General features: G+C 45.6%; 1 protein-coding gene across 7 annotated transcripts in view; it reads left to right on the forward strand.

Moving 5' to 3' along the window:
* IFNAR2 (interferon alpha and beta receptor subunit 2) overlaps window positions 1-16,786 on the forward strand; it is an 89,575-nt gene that overhangs the window by 16,366 nt on the left and 56,423 nt on the right. The window contains exon 2 of one of the 7 annotated variants that reach the window (XM_064273197.1): window positions 9,237-9,806. The exons of the other annotated variants lie outside the window; for them this stretch is intronic. The gene's annotated coding sequence lies outside the window, so the exon portion shown is untranslated. The remainder of the gene's footprint in view (window positions 1-9,236; window positions 9,807-16,786) is intronic. 7 annotated transcript variants of the gene reach the window in all.

Raw genomic sequence — 16,786 nt, forward strand, 5'->3', positions numbered from 1 at the left:
AAGCTGGAGTCTGGGATCAGAGGCACGCAGGGTTTTCCACATCCTCTCCGGGCTGTGGGGTGGGGGCAGTTCTAATCAGGGGCCTACCTATGGAAAATAGTGGCCTACGGCAATTAATTTTAAATTGCTGAATGATCTCTCACAACTGGCGACGGGAACTGTGATGGCCTGTAGAAACTACTCCTTGGCGCCTCCTCAGGCGGCACCCAGGCATGACCCTTACCTGACACACCTTAACCTAGCGAAATAAAGAGGGGTGTTGTTAGCTATGAGTCGGAGTCGACTCGATGGCACTGGGTTTGGTTTTTGGTTGTTGTTAGCTAGAGCCCTGGTGGCACAGTGGTTAAGAGCTCAGCTGCTAACCAAAAAGTCAGCAGTTAGAATCCACTAGCGATTCCTCAGAGACCTTATGGGGCAGTTCTGCTCTGCCCTATGGGTTCGATAGGAGTCAGAATCCACTCGACCGGAGTCGGTTTTTTGGCTTGTTTTAGCTGCCATCGAGTCGGCTCCAACTTAGGGCTACCTTATGTATGACAGAAGGAAACGTTGCCTGGTCCTATACCACCTTCGTGATTGTTGGTATGTGTGAGTCCATTGTTGTGACTATTGAGTCAGTCATCTCACTGAGGGTTTCCCTTGTTTTTGCTGACCCTCTACTTTACCAAACATGATGTCCTTTTCTATCGGTTGGTCTTTCCCGATGATGTGTCCAGTAGCCTCAGGGTAAAGCTACCTCTGGCTGCAACCCAGTATCTTATACACACTCACACACAGAGCATGCATATACCACATACCCGCACATACACACACACCATACTTACCACACACATGACATACTCACCACAGCACATCACATACACCACAACCACACACCCCACCTACACATACCACACAGACCCCACACCTCAACCACACACCCCACCTACACATACCACACAGACCCCACACCTCAACCACACACCCCACCTACACATACCACACAGACCCCACACCTCAACCACACACTGTCCACACAACACACTCACACACACCATGTCTTCAATACACACACACCTGAAACAGGTCAATACTTACCGCATGCTGTGTGCTCTACTATTTTCTACTGACTCTATTATTTCACTTTTTCTAATGCTGAGACGCACTAAATTAATTTCATGATGCACTAAGAGATCCCGCCTGCAGTTTGGGAACACCGACCGGGATGGAGGGAGAGGACACCAGGGGCCACTGTGGGATGGAGCGATGGCCCTGTGGTCACAGATGGGAGAGGTGGCCCTGCAGGTGGCCCTGAGGCCGGCAGCAGAGGTTCTTTCATTGCAGGAGCTTGGCTCATTTTACCCGGAAGAATGACTTCACCTTTGTTTTGTTTTGTTTTAAATGCCCCCCTCCCCCCCCCCCCATTTCACAATGGCCTGTGGGTTTCCTTTATCTCTGTCCAAATCAACGTTTTTCTAAACTGCAGCCTGAGGTCTCTTAGAGGGTTGGGAAATCAAGTTAGTGAATCTCAGACAACATTAAAAAAGAAGAAATGAGGTGGGATGGGATGGGGTAAAATAGAATAGAAAAGGAGAGAAGGGAAAAGAAGAGAAGGGAGGGGAGGGGAGGGGAGAGGTGGGGAGGAGAGAGGAACAGAGAGCAGAGGAGGGAAGAGACAGAAAAGAGCAGTGCACATAGCAAGGATTTAAAAAAAGACAGAAAGTTGCTGAGAGTCAATTCCAACTCCTAGCAACCCTATAGGACAGAGTAGAACCACCCATAGGGTTTCCAAGGAACGCCTGGTGGATTCGAACTGCCAGTCTTTGGTTAGTAGCCAAGCTCTTAACTACAGCACCACCAGGGCTCCATAGTAAGGATAAGTATTGATTTGTGTGTGTGTGTATGTACGTGTGGGTGGGTGGGTGTGCCGGGTTGTAACTTCTCTTCAACTGTCAAATTATATTTATTTTAAAATAAAAAGGAGCTATTAAATAGATGAAACTGAATACAGAGCCGAGAGATCAATCATGCCCTATGATTCAGACACAGAAGTACAGATTTGAGCAACCTAGAAACTACAGGCTTCACCGTGCTTAAAAGTGAAGAAAACATCCGAAGTCCATAGCCCATGACTGAATTTGCCAAGTGACTCAGGGAGCTCTGAGTAGTTTGTTCACCTCGACTAACTTTTTTTCTGGTTAATATTCAATCCAGCTAATCCTTCCTACTGTGTCAAGCAGGCCTGTCTGCTCACTGAGTAACTAGGGCCCACAGAAGTGAGGCGACTCATCCTTATGAGTGTCCCCTCAGACACCCTCAGGCCAACAGCTTTCTTTTCCTCAAGTATGTCTATGCCAGCACTGTGACCACTGCTCAAAACCCGTGGGAGTTTCCCTGACGCATTGTGGAGTTTCCCCCCAAGCAACAACTCAGTCCTTCAACTGTGCATCAGAAATCATCTGAGCAATGGCAGCATTGCGGAAATAACCAATATTAGTTGGGCTTCTTAACAAACAAAAATTTTTATGAACAAAAAATGAGATCCAAAAAAACCAAACCTTTTCCCGTTGAGGCGATTCCAACTCATAACGACCCTATAGGATGGAGAAGAACTGCCCCATAGGGTTTCCAAGGCTGTGATCTTTACAGAAGCAGACTGCCACATTTTTGCTTCCATGTAGCAGCTGCTGGGTTCAAACTGCCAGTCTTTCAGTTAACCACTGCGCCACCACGGCTCCTTAAAAATTAAGACAAGTGGTCTTAATTCAATGATTTTTCTGATTTGTATATTTTACAAGAAGATTTTTACTAAATTATGAAGATCAAATTATACTTAAATATATTTTTATTGAATTGCCTTTGTTAGAAAGAATTACAATTTTTTAAACGGTACTGTCCTGGGAAATCTAGAATGTGCAGTCACCACGTAGGAATACATTTATATCCACACACAGATATCTAAACAGAACCACCCCGGCTGTCTTCATCGTCCTGTTCTCAATTCACTCCAACCCACTTGCACCCCTCCCCCACACTTCACTGAACTGCCATTGCTGTGACCTGCAATGATCTCCAGGCTGTAAAATGCAATGGACGCATTTTGGTCCTCTGGTAGCACAGTGGTTAAGAGCTACGACTGCTAACCAAAAGGTCAGCAGCAGTTTGAATCCACCAGCCGCTCCTTGGAAACCCTACGGGACAGTTTTACTCTCTCCTATAGGGTTGCTGAGTCAGAATCCACTCAACAGCGATGGGTTTTCAAAGAGTACTTGACCATAGCCATGTAGGATTTTAATCTTAGAAATTAATAGAGAGATACTCAGGTTTGTGATGAATAAATTTGCTTGGTTAATTACAAGCTAGTTATGGCAAGGCATGCAGGTGAGACCTCAGGACATTCATTTAGAACTGGAGAGTCAGAATTAACAATTACAATGTTTGTTCAGTGGTTAGAGTCCAAATCTTTAGACTTCAGTCTTCTTAATTTGGATGAATAGTCTCACGAGTAAAGTTCAACCATAGCTCGAATCAGCAGAGGTCCCTCCTAGTTAGGGTTCAAGTTCAGCAGCAGGAGACCAAATCTCAGTCCAGAGCCTCAGTCTGGACTCTTTGGAGAAGTCAGACACTACTGGGAGGTCCTATCTCTGCCTTCTCTCAGTGAGTGAGCAGAAATTCAGGATTTATATGTGAATGTAAGTCCACCAGAACCAGAATATGACCTTGAGTATATTCCACGTGAATTTGGAAACCATCTCAAGAATAAATTTGATGCATTGAACACTAATGACCAAAGACCAGAGGAGTTGTGGGATAACATCAAGGACATCATAAATGAAGAAGGCAAAATGTCGTCAAAAAGACAGGAAAGAAATAAAAGACCAAAATGGATGTCAGAAGAGACTCTGAAACTTGAACATAGAATAGCTAAAGTGAATGGAAGAAATGATGAAGTAAAAGAGCTGAACATACGATTTCAAGAAGACAAAGTATTATGATGAAATATGCAAAGACCTGGAGATAGAAAACCAAAAGAGAAGAACATGCTTGGCATTTCTCAAGCTGAAAGAACACAAGGAAATATTCTAGCCCTGAGCTGCAATTTTGAAGGATTCTATGGACAAAATATTGAACAACGCAGGAAACATCAAAAGAAGGTGGAAGAAATACACAGGGTCACTGTACCAAAAAGAATTGGTCCACATTGAACCATTTCAGGAGGTAGCATGTGATCAAGAACCAACGCTACTGAAAGAAGAAGTCCAAGTTGTATTGAAGGCTCCAGGAATTGATGGAATACCAATTGAGATGTTTTCAACAAACAGACACAGTGCTGGAGGTGCTCATTTATCTATGCCAAGAAATTTGGAAGACGGCTACCTGGTCAGCTGACTAGAAGAGATCCATATTTGTGCCTATTCCAAAGAAAGGTGATCCAACAGAGTGCAGAAATTATTGAACAATATCATTAATATCATGCAAGTAAAATTTTGCTGAAGATCATTCAAAAATGGTTGCAGCAGTACATCAACGGGGAACTGCCAGAAACTCAAGCCAGATTCAGAAGAGGATGTGGCACAAGGGATATCATTGCTTATGTCAGATGGATCTTGCCTAAAAGCAAAGAATACCAGAAAGATGTTTACCTGTATTTTATTGACTATGCCAAGGCATTTGACTGTGAGGATCAAAACAAATTATAGATAACATTGAGAAGAATGGGAATTCCAGAACACTTAATTGTGCTCATGTGGAACACGTACATAGACAAAAAGGCAGTCATTTGAACAGAGCAAGGGGATACTACGTGGTTTAAAATCAGACAAGGTGTGCATCAGGGTTGTATCCTTTCACCATATTTATTCAATCTGTATGCTGAACAAATAATCCAAGAAGCTGGACTATATGAAGAAGATCAGGGCTTTAGGATTGGAGGAAGTCTCATTAACAATCTGCCATATGCAGATGACACAACCTTGCTTGCTGAAAGTGAAGAGGACTTGAAGTACTTACTGACAAAGATCAAAGACTACAGCCTTCAGTATGGATTGCACCTCAACATAAAGAAAAAGAAAATCCTCACAACTGGACCAATGAGCAACATCATGATAAACCGAGAAAGTATTGAAGTTGTCAAGGATTTCGTTTTACTTGGATCCACAATCAACACTCGTGGAAGCAGCAGTCAAGAAAATCAAATCTCCTTGCATTGGACAAATCTGCAGTGAAAGACCTCTTTAAAGCGCTGAAAAGCAAAGATGTCACCTTGAGGACTAATGTGAACCTGACCCAAGCTATGATATTTTCAATGGCTTCAAAGCTGAGCAAGGAATAAGGAAGACCAAAGAAGATTTGATACCTTTGAATTATGGTATTGGTGAAGAATATTGAATATACCATGGACTGCCAGAAGAACAAGCAAAGCTGTCTTGGAAGAAGTACAGCCAGAACGCTCCCTGGAAGTGAGGATGGCAATCTTCATCTCATGTACTTTGGACATGTTATCATGAGGGATCAGCCCCTGGAGAAGGACATCATGTTTGGTAAAGTAGAGGGTCAGTGAAAAAGGAAAATCCTTAACTAGATGTATTGACACAATGGCTGCAACAATGGGCTCAAACAGCAACGATTGTAAGGATGCCACAGAACCAGGTGGTATTTCCTTCTGCTGTACATTGGGTCGCTATGAGTCGGAACCAACTTAATGGCACCTAACAACAACAACAACATGTGAATCCTTCACCTTGACCTCCCAGGATAAGGGCCAGTGCTATGTCTTCTCTCCAGGGTTAAAGATTAAGCAATGTCACACCTTTTCTTCAAGGTTGGAGATTCAGGAGGTTGTTTAGACTTACATCTCAAGGCTAGTTTATAAAGATTATCTTTTCTTTAACCACAGTATGAATGGGCAAGGTCAACTTAAAGGATTTTTTACCACATTCTACACATAATTCCATCTTTCCATATCTAAGTTCAGAAGTTTTCTAGTTCTAAGCCACATCATAAGTAACTCATCCATTTGTGGCTTAAGATCATTACAGAAGCAACCTTAGAGTCATGTATGATTTAGCTCTTTTTTTTTAGAGAACCCAGCCTGAGACACCCAGCCACCACCATCTTCACCTGGGCTCTGCAGTAGCTTCCTCATGGGTCTCTCTGCTTCCTTTCCTGCTTGCTTCTGTGCTCCTCTCCTTGTTGCAGAGTCATCTCCTAAAACAGCAACTCTGACCCTAGCACTCCCCTACTTAAATGCTCCAGTGGCTTCCCAATGCTTTTAGAATAAATCCCCAAGTCCTTAGCACTGCCCATGAGGAAGACCCTGTAAGATTTCTCCCCAGCATTGCTCATGTCCTTGCTTGTTCCACTCTGGGCTCATTGACCCCCTGCCAGCTCCTCAATGGCTCTACGTGCCTTCTCACCATGCAGCCTGGATGCCCTTTTCCGTCTGGAATGCTGTTACCCACCCCCACCCTCACATGGCTAATGCTTAACATTTCTCCAGTATCCCAGCACCCATTCAAATGCCACTTCTTCCAGGAAGCCTTCTCTGACTTCCTAGGCTGAGTTCCCCCTTACATTCTCATAGCTCCTAGTCTGTCTCCTTTCTAGAAGTGATCAGATTACCACGAATTGTCTATCTGTAAAACTGTTTATTTAATATCTGTCTCACCGCTCTATAAGCTCCTTTGTGGGACAAGGAATGAGCTGGCCTCATTCACGGAAGGTTTTGTGGCACCCAACCAGTGCCTAGAAGTGGGCCCTCAGTAAACAGCTATTGAATGAATTTGGGTTTCAACTAGGTTGCTGAATTAGCAAAACCGCTGACTCCCCCAAGATAAACGCAGGAGAAATTATAGAGGGAAAATGGATAAAATTATAGGAAGCTCTGGGCTTATAGGGGGGCTGTTGTGAAGGGATGTGGGGCTTTGGCCAGGAGCAGGACTCAGTGGGCTGGCTGTGAAAAGGATAAAATAGAAAAGGAACTGTAGGCGCCTGCTCTTGCTTCTCCCCTGCCAAGGCCACCTAGAACAAACAGTGCCTGTTCCAACCAAGGCAGACTCAGATCTCTGGTCCAGGTGTCCCCAGGAATAAAATCCAGGTGTCTCAGAAGTTCTGTGCTCATAAGGAGCTAAAAAAAAAAAAAAAAAAGGGTGGGGAAAAACACCTGCCAGGCAGCTGCTCAGCTTTCCCAGCACCTCCCCTTCCAACCCCCGAGGGCAGGAGAATTACAACCCAAGGTGTGTCTCCTCCAAAACAGCTTCTCCCTGGGGACAGAGGGCAAAAGGCTGCCCTGAGGAGTTGTTTTTCTGGGGGAGGAGTGATTGAGGATAGCACGCAGGTGCCTGGACCGATCCATCCCCACCCCACCTCCTTGGGGCTGAGGTACACGGGGTCCAAGTCTTCTTCCACAGATGTCAACCGACAGGGAGGCCAATAGCCCCACCCCCACCCACGAAAAATGAGCTAATAGACCATGACAGCAAGGCACTGGAGAAGCGTGGTCATCTCCAAAGAAAATCAAATACAGAGTATAAATTCCATCAGAAGCAGAAATGTTGAAACAGTCCAAGGATTTAAAATTGGCTTAACAGACTTATTAAGAAATAAGGGAAGAAATTAGCAATATGAAACTAATAATAAGAGCATACAAAGGAAACAAGTGTAATACAAATACAGTAGCTGAAGTAAAAAACACAGTTGATGGGAATTAAAAGCAGAACAAATACAACCTGGGGACAAATTTGTAACTTGGAAGATACAAAGGTTGGGCACACAAAGTTTGAAATTAAAAGTTTGGAAAAAGATACATCAGGCTAATACTAACCACAAGACAATTGGTATAGATACATTGTTATTGTCTTGTGCCGTTGAGTCCGACTCATGGAGACCTTGTGTGTTACAGAGTGGAACTGCTCGCTAAGGTTTTCTTGCCTGTAATCTCTACAGAAGCCAATAGCCAGGGCTTCTCTTCAATGGTGCTATAGGGTGAGTACCAACTGCCACCCTTATAACAAAGTTAATTAAGAAAATGTTCTGCATCCCACTTTGGTGAGTTGGCATCAGGGGTCTTAAAAGCTTGTGAATGGCCATCTAATATACATCAATTGGTCCCATCCCACTTGGAGCAAAGGAAAATGAAGAAAACCAAAGATACAAGGAAAATATTAGCCCAACGGGAGCCCTGGTGGTAAAGTGGTTAAGAGTTCAGGCTGCTCATCAAAAGGGTCAGCAGTTCAAATCCCCTAGCTGCTCCTTGGAAACATTATGGGGCAGTTCTACTCTGTCCTATAGGACCACTATGATTCAGGGTTGACTCAATGGCACACAACAACAAAAACAAGGGACTAAAGTTCCACATAAACGAGAGACTCCACCAGACTGAGACCAGAAGAACTAGATGGTACCCAGCTACCACCAATGACCACCCTGACAGGGAACACAGCAAAGAATCTCAGACAGAGCAGAAGAAAAATGTGAAGCAGAACTCAAATTCACATAAAAAAGATGACTTAATGGTCTGAGAGACTGAAGGAACCCCCAAAACTATGACTCCCAGGCACTCTGTTGACCCAGAACTGAAACCATTCCCAAAGCCCACTCTTCAGACAAAGATTAGACAGGACTATAAGACAAAAAATGCACACCTGAGGCATGTGCTTCTTAGTTCAATCAGATACACGAGACCACATGGGCAGCTCCTGTCTGGAGGCAGGATGAGAAGGCAGGAAGGGACAGGAACTGGCTGAATGGACACAGGGAACCCAGGGTGGAAAGGGGGAGTGTGCTCTCACATTGTGGAGACTGCAACTAATGTCATAAAACAATAAGTGTATACATTTTTGTATGAGAAATTAACTTGAGCTGCAAACTTTAAAGCACAATAAAATGAAAAAGTAAATGGCCAGCCTTTTGATTGCCAGACAAATGCACACCGTTGGTGCCACTGAGGGAGTCTGTATATATTAATACCATGTAACTTTAGGCTAACCATACAGAATTTATTGTCTAAACCAGCATACTTTTCAGCATAAAGAATATAATTAAGAATTACACCAGGACAAGAAAAACAAACCAGGACTGTCTTGGCAAATAAGGGTGTATGGCTGGTCACTATATATAAAATGGACTTTAAATTAAAAAAAACGTATCATTAAGAATAATGAGCTTTCTAAAAATGATAAAAGGTTCAAATCCTCAAGAATATTTGAAACAAAATTTGATAGAAATATAGCAAGAAATTGATAAATCCACCTTTATAACAGGAGACCCCAGCATCCCCCTCTCGATTCATGATGGATCAAGTAGACAGCCACTTTGAGGACTAAGATGCACCTGACCCAAGACATGGTGTTTTCAATCGCCTCATATGCATGCCAAAGGACAATGAATAAGGAAGACTGAAGAACTGATGCCTTTGAATGATGGGGTTGGTGAAGAATATTGAATATATCATGGGCTGCCAGAAGAACAAACAAATCTGTCTTAGGAAAAGTACCAGCCAGAAGGCTCCTTAGAAGTGAGGATGGCGAGACTTCATCTCTCATGGTTTGGACATGTTACCAGGAGGGACCAGTCCCTGGAGAAGGACATCATGCTTGGTAAAGTAGAGGGTCAACTACAAATAAGAAGACCCTCCACGAGATGGACTGACACAGTGGCTGCAACAAGGGGCTCAAGCACGACCAAAAAAAGAAAAATGAAGGACCAGGCAGTGTTTCCTTCTGTTGTACATGGGGTCGCTATGAGTCGGAACCAACTTGACGGCAGCTAGCAATAACAACACAATCTTTACAAGAGCAGATCACCAGAACTTTTCTCCAGGAGAGCAGCTGGTGGGTTTGAACCATCAACTTTTCAGTGGGCAGTAGAATGCTTAACCTTTTACGCCACCAAGGCTCCTTCACTCAGGGTATAACAAGGCTGAAATCAAGGTGTCAGACAGCACTCCAATCTCTTCTGATGCTTGTGGTCCTCTTCCTAGCTCATTGGTTGTTGGCAGAATTCTGTTCCTAGCGGTCATAGAACTGAGGTCCTCACTTTCTTGCTTGCTGTCAGCCGGGACCATTCTTAGCTTCTAGGAGCTGCCTGCCATGTAGCCCTCTCCACAACATGATGGTTTTCTTCTGCAAGGCCAGCAGGGGGATCTTACTGCTGCTTTAAATTTCCCACTTTCCTGTTTCTGACCGCTAAATCAGGTGCCACCGAATTGATGCCAACTCATGACAATGCCCTGTGCCAGAGCAGAGCTGTGCTCCACAGGGCTTTCAGAAGTACATCTCCAGGCCTTTCTTCCAAGGTGCCTCTAAATGGATTTGAAGGACCAACCTTTCAGTTAGTAGCCATTAAACATTTGCACTACCCAAGGACTCTGACCTCTAAACCTAGATTTAAAGGGCTCATGTGGTCAGGTCTGGCTCCTTTTCTTAAAGATCCATTGATTCAGGCCCTTAATCACATCTGCAAAATCCCATCACAGCAGCAATGAGATTAATGTTTGATAGGATAACAGGGAGAAAGTGTGTGTGCACCAGAGGCAGGAATCTTGGGGCATCTCAGAAGCCAGCCTTCTGCAATGGTCCGTCCACACAGTGGAATATCGGACAGCATTCAGACTGAGTAAATTATAGCCACCTGCAACGATGTGAATGAATCTTGGCAATTTAATATTGTGTGAAAAATTGTAGTCCCAAAATATTACATACAACATGATACTTTTTTGGAAATTAAAAACAAGAACAACAAAAGCACTTTTAAGGAATATGTATAGAGATGCAATAAAATGATGTAAAAAAGAAAGCAAGGAGATGATGGTTGCCCAAGTTGGGGCCAGCAGGTGGTTGGGGTGCTGAAACGATACTATATGGTTAAAACCAAAACCCAAACCCGCTGCCTTCGAGTCAATTCTGACTCATAGAGACCCTATAGGACAGAGTAGAACTGCTCCATAGGGTTTCCAAGGAGCACCTGGTGGATTCAAACTGTCAGCCTTTTGCACGGAGGTCCAGCAGGTATTCAAGAGTCTTGAAGGTCTCAGGTTTCATAGTGAGAGGCTGTCGAAATTTCAGAATGTCTCGCATCCCTGGCCTGTGGTCATCAAATGCCAGTAGCACCCACCACCATCATGATAACCAAAACTGACCTCACAACTTTCCACAACACTCCTTGGGGTAAGACTGCCAATACTGAGAACCTCTGCTCTGCAGTTCACACTCCCAACCACTGGACTTCCACCTCTAGCCCCCCAGCCCTACCAGCCCAAATCTCTAAACACACATCTCCATAATTAAGCCAGAAACCCGTTATCCTGAACCCTCTCACTCTTCTGCCAAGTCACCTCCCACCCCAGAACCATTCATCATTAACCCTCTCCAAAGCTTCAGTGTTCACACTGCCCTTTATCCTTTTTGCTAACTTTACCATACAAACCCTCTTCTCTCCCCAGTTTCCAGATCCAATAAGCCCCAGAACCAAAGCCGTGGCTGTTGAGTCAATTCGGACTCATAAAGACCCAATAGGACAGAGTAGGATTGTCCCTTATGGTTTCTAAGGAGCGGCTGGTCGATTCAATAGGAAGACAGACCTTTATCCTCTCTGATCCAGCAACTGATCAGAAACAAAGGAATCCAATCTGAGCTCTGAATGCAAGAGAGGCTCCGTAAATATTGTTTGCAAAGAAATGTGACTGTCACTTTCCCTGGCCACATCTGCCCAGGGGATAGACAGGAAGGGGTGAAAACAGCAACAAAAACGGTGCTGGAGACAGTCTTTGGCTCTGCTCTCTCAGCCAGAGAAATTACTGGGACTCCTGTCCAGTCCTCTCCTTGCCAGCATCACAGCTCCTCTGAGTCCCCAGGGTGGTTCAAAGAGCCTTGCAGCCTTCAAGATTTTTATTGTGCTCTCCACTCTGCCTTCGTCTTTGAGTTTCTTACCGCCTTTCCTCCAGAGTAAGCTAGCTGAGTTCTCCCTGGCTGAGGTTGGGGGACCTTTAAACGGTGCTGCACTTAAAGCTGCTGCTTCCCAATAACCCACTGGTCCAGGGATCAAACCCAGGCGCCACGATCAGCCCTTGCCAACCTCACAGGAGCTACATGTCTTCTTGGGCCACCACCGGTTGCCATCAAGTCGATTATGACTCCTGTGACCCCATGTGTGTCAGAGTAGAACCGGGCTCAGTACCGTCTTCAACGGCTGATTTTTCAGTAGATTGCCAGGACTTTCTTCCACAGCACATCTGGGTGGACTCAAACTTTCAACCTTTCAGTGAGCAGCTGAACATTTGCACCATCCAGGAACTCCCCTCTTGTGCTACTCCTCTAGGAAAATAGGGTCTCTCTAGAATCTATCCTCTATGCATATAGGCCTCCCAGGTGATCATGGGCCCCTGGGAGATCTCCGAGGTACATAAGAAAATGGTTGGCGAGGTTTGGGTGGTTTGTTGTTATTGTCTGTTTTAATTTCTGTAGTCACTCACTAGATGAGATTCAATTGTGTACATACGTAATTACCTCACTGTCACAGTATAGTCTCAGGAGACTTCAGGAACCAGGTAGTCCCTAAGCATATTCCACGTGAAAAACCTGACTCAGATTTCACTGCCACCTTTTCTTTCACTTTGAGCACTGGTTGCACCTGTTTCGCAAGTAAGGTTGTGGGGGAGGTCAGGGCTCCATCAGGCCACGGCAGCCCCAGGGACGCAGTTGCTTCCCCATAGTAAGGCCGGTGGGGTGAGGGGCTGGTAGATCCAAGCCCTAGGGGATGATGCTGGCTAAAAATGAGGGTGCACAAGGGAGGAAATGAGTAATTCTGAGGCTCAGTGTTGGGGAAAAAGGGTCATGTGGTTGTGTCTCAGTCTCTGAGCTGAGTTTAGGGATGATGGCAGAAGCCACCCTTCTCTATCACACAAGGCTGGGAGCCTGCCAAGTCTGCACACCTCAAATATTAGCAGGCAGTGCAGCTGAATCAGAAGCAGCCACCCCTTCCTGCCCCACTTCCTCCCACCTGCCCGGGCCAGGGAGGGCAGCTGCAGAAAGAGAGAGGCTAAGAGTGGTTCATGTTATGGCTTGAGGTTTCACACTCAGAGACTCATCAGAGGAACCAGTCCCGAGCCTCCTTAAGCCTGCGAGTGTGAGGAAGTGAGCATAGCTTATCATGGGCATACCCACTATTATGGATTGAATTGTGTCCCCCCAGAATATGGGTTGTAAATCCCTGGTGATCCAGCAGTTAAGTGCTCGGCTGCTAAATGGAAGGTTGGCAGTTCGAACCCATCAGCCCCTGCATGGGAGAAATATGTGGCAGTCTGCTTCCTTAAAGATTTCTACTGCCATCAAGTCAGACTCATAGCGACCCTATAGGACAAAGTAGAATTGCTCCATAGCGTTTCCAAAAAGCAGCAGGTGGATTTGAACTGCCAACCTTTTGGTTAGTAGTAGCTGAGCTCTTAACCACTGTGCCACCAGGGCTCCAGCCTTGGAAACCCTATGGGGCAGTTCTACCCTGTCCTATAGGGTGGCTGTAAGCCAGAATCAACTCAAAGGCAGCGTGTACCTGTGCATGTAATCCCATTTGGGAATAGGGTCTTCTTTGTTGTGCCAATGAGGCCATGTCAGTATAGGGTGTGCCTTAAACCAATCACTTTTGAGATTTAAAAGAGCAGAGAAGGCACAGAAGAAAGCAGACGTGGGGGAGACCCACACTACCTGAAGACAATGAGGCCGACCAGTCTCCAAGCCCAGGAACTCCAAGGGTGGTAAGCTGGAGAGGCTGAGACAAGGGCTTTCTCCCAGAGCCGACAGAGAGAGACTTCCCCTAGAGCCGGTTCCCTGATTTCAGACTTCTAGCCTCCTAAGCAGAGCCCTAAATTGCGAGAGAATAAACCTCTGTTAAAGCCACCCACTTGTGGCCTTTCCGTTATAGCAGCACTACGTGACTAAGACGCTCGCCTAGAAGTGAAACCAGGACCTGCCAAGAGGAAACTAGAGCTGAATATTTGACCTCAGCAGTAACCCTCATCCTTGGGGTGCTCATGCCAGAGCGGGGACCAGACCCAGTTCTCCTGGCCCCTATCTTGATGCTCTTTCCACTGAATGAGAGAATAGAAAGGTGTGGGGGCATGAATGTTATGGAGGGTTGGATCCTACCCACACCAGTATTCTTTCCCAGCCTGGAGAAGTGCCTTCACGAAGCCATCTTTCACTGTGAAGCCTTTGATAAATGAGGACTCCGCATCTAAAATGCCCTATTCCCACCAGCTTCCTTCACAGCCATCCCATACACTTCATCCTCAGCAGATGGCCTGCCACCCACGGCCTGCAAAGAGCAGAAGCTGACAGGCAGACCTCTCTTTCTTTCTGCCTCTAAATCTACCATCACTCTCTGCCTTCCTTCCCCTGATATAAAGGACCCAAGGTCCCTGCTCCTATCTGACACCAGTCCCTCCATGTGCTCCTGGACACCCCCACCCCATACCATCTCAAGGACTTCACTCTTGCTTTTATCCCCTCTCCTCTCCATTATCAGTTTATCACTCTCTACGGGATCATTCTCAACAGACTATAAACATGCATGACAATCTCCCATCTTAAAAATATCCATCCTTCCTACAGATTGGGAGGAAATTTGGGGAAACTCTATATCCGATACGGGAGGTTACTGGCAGCCTCTGACTTGTAAAGCCCAGTGGTCACTGCCCTCATCTTGCTCAACTTCTCAGGCACATTCAGCACAGTTAACTACTCCCCCTTGAAAAATTCTCTTGGCTTCTATGACATTCAATCTCTTGGTCCTCTCCCTTCTACACGGGCCATGCTTCTCAGCCCCTTGCCTAACTGCTCTGTTGAAGGTCCAAGCATTGGCGTGCTCCAGGGCCCAGTCTTCAGACCTCTTCTCCATCTACCCTTTAGGTGAACTCACACGTCTGACAGCTCCTGTTCCACCTCCATGCTGGGAACCATGTGCAAATTCACAACTCCACAAGTTGTATATCTTGCGCCTTCTTTGTGTGTCTTCAGTATTTTTTTTTTTTTTAAAGAATCATACACTTGCAGACGAGTTGAACTACAGCACAAAGAACTTTTTTTCGGAATCATTTCCTGGCACCTCATTGCCCCTGAATATTTAAGTGTTTATTTCCTGCAAAGCTGTTCTCCTACATAACTACAATACAAGCATCAAAACCAGGGGATTAAGTTTGATATACTTCTACCATTTAATCCTCTGACTCGCTTCAAGTTTCACTAACAATAGACCTGGGCACTGGACATGTTTATTGCTATTCTGGTGTTACCAAGCCTCTCAGAGGGCAGACTGGGGAGGGGGAATACATAAATACATCCACACACACATTTATATTTCAGAGGGCAGAGCTAGGGAAGAAGTGTGTGTGTGTGTGCGCACGTGCGTGTGTGTGCACGTACATTTATCTCTAAGTTTATTTCTGTATCTCGATCTGTTGAAAATGCTTTATTCACATCCACACCTCCAATCAGTTCTGATCTAACACCACAGAGCTAGTTCTAGTTCCTCCCTTTGAATACTTATAACTTCTTTCTTCTAGCTCCCATTAGCCTTAATGGATTTACTGTTGGTTCGTGGCTCCTGTATTAACCAATCTCCCATCTCCACTGCCACCTCCTTTCCAGCATGGATGCCCTTCTCAACCCACATGGGCCCCAAGACCCCACAGCAGCCTACCCCCTTGACAGCCCCTCCTCAGCCCTCTCAGGCTCTGACATCTCACAGCAGGCCACCCCCACGTGTGGATCCCCTCTCCTTGCCGTGGATCCTGCTCTCGCTCTACCTGGGCTCCGACATGCTCTAACGTCCTACACCAAGCCATTCTCATGGGTAGGTGTCCATGACGCCCATGCCAGGTTGACCCCGTCCATGGATGCCCTCCTTGCCCTATGCAGGTTCTGATGCCTCCTTACAGGCTCATGGCTCACCACCCCTCCACTGGCATGAATGCCTACCTTCCTCTCCCCCGCCTAGTGGCTTAGGACTCTCTCACTGCCTCCTTGACACTCTGTCTGAGCACCAATATGCATCTCAAGCTTTACACTACAAAACAGAATGCTTGTTTTCCATCCTCCATCCATACCTCTCTCTCGGTATTTCACACCTTGATTCATGACATGAACTTCCAGCCCCGTTGCCCATGAGTAGAAATCATTCACAATTCCACACTGGCCTCTTTCCTTTCCTTCCTTGGGTGGGTCCCACCCAGGGCCTTTCAGACTTTGACATTTGCTCTGGATCCAGCCTGGCCCTCTTGGAACTCTCAGCTCCTAGACTTGGCATTGTTCAGGTCTCAGCCCAGATGTCCTCAGCTCGGGTTCTTCCTGACCAGCTCATTAGTGTAGTTCTTCCAGGCACTCTCTAACATACAACCTGTCTACTTGGTTTTCATGTCATTCTGAGATTACCTTGTCACTTATCAGTTTTGTGTCTGCTCCTCCTCCACTGGAATGTAAGTCCCAGGAGTGCAGGGACTTGGCCTAAGTCATAAACTGTGCTATCTTCAACACCTACAACAGTGCATGGTTGGCATTGTTGGGTGCTCAATAAATATTTACTGAATGAGTGAAAAAAAGTACATTAAAAAATTAATAGACTTTATTTTTAGAACACTTCTGTGTTGTTGTTTTCAGGTGCTATCAAGCTGGTTCCAATTCATAGCGACTCTATATACAACAGGACAAAACACTGCCTGGTCCTGCACCATCCTCACAATCACTATCCACTAGCCACTGTGTCAACCCATCTCCTTTAGGGTCTTCCTCTTTTTCATTGACCCTCTACTTTACCTGGCATG

The sequence above is a fragment of the Loxodonta africana genome, chromosome 20 (assembly GCF_030014295.1).
Source record: "Loxodonta africana isolate mLoxAfr1 chromosome 20, mLoxAfr1.hap2, whole genome shotgun sequence".
Classification (NCBI taxonomy): domain Eukaryota; kingdom Metazoa; phylum Chordata; class Mammalia; order Proboscidea; family Elephantidae; genus Loxodonta; species Loxodonta africana.